Genomic DNA, 222 nt, shown 5'->3' with positions numbered 1-222 from the left:
CTTTACTACAAGAGACATCCTCCAGAGCTCTATCAGTGTGAGAGGGTTAACAGAAATTAACACACAGAAGAGGGGTTTTTGGTGTTGTAAGCAACAAACGTTTTCCCATACGTGTAAGTACTAAGGGGTTGAGCAAGGAGTGTTGATTATGGCACTACTTTAATTAGTCTGTAAGATCATGATTTTGTGCTAAGTAATGCACAGAGCAACCTTGGCATTCCT

This window comes from Corvus brachyrhynchos, unplaced genomic scaffold (genome assembly GCF_000691975.1).
Source record: "Corvus brachyrhynchos isolate BGI_N302 unplaced genomic scaffold, ASM69197v1 scaffold17, whole genome shotgun sequence".
Lineage (NCBI taxonomy): Eukaryota > Metazoa > Chordata > Aves > Passeriformes > Corvidae > Corvus > Corvus brachyrhynchos.
The sequence above is the reverse complement of the archived record's forward strand: the minus strand, read 5'-3'. Positions refer to the sequence as shown.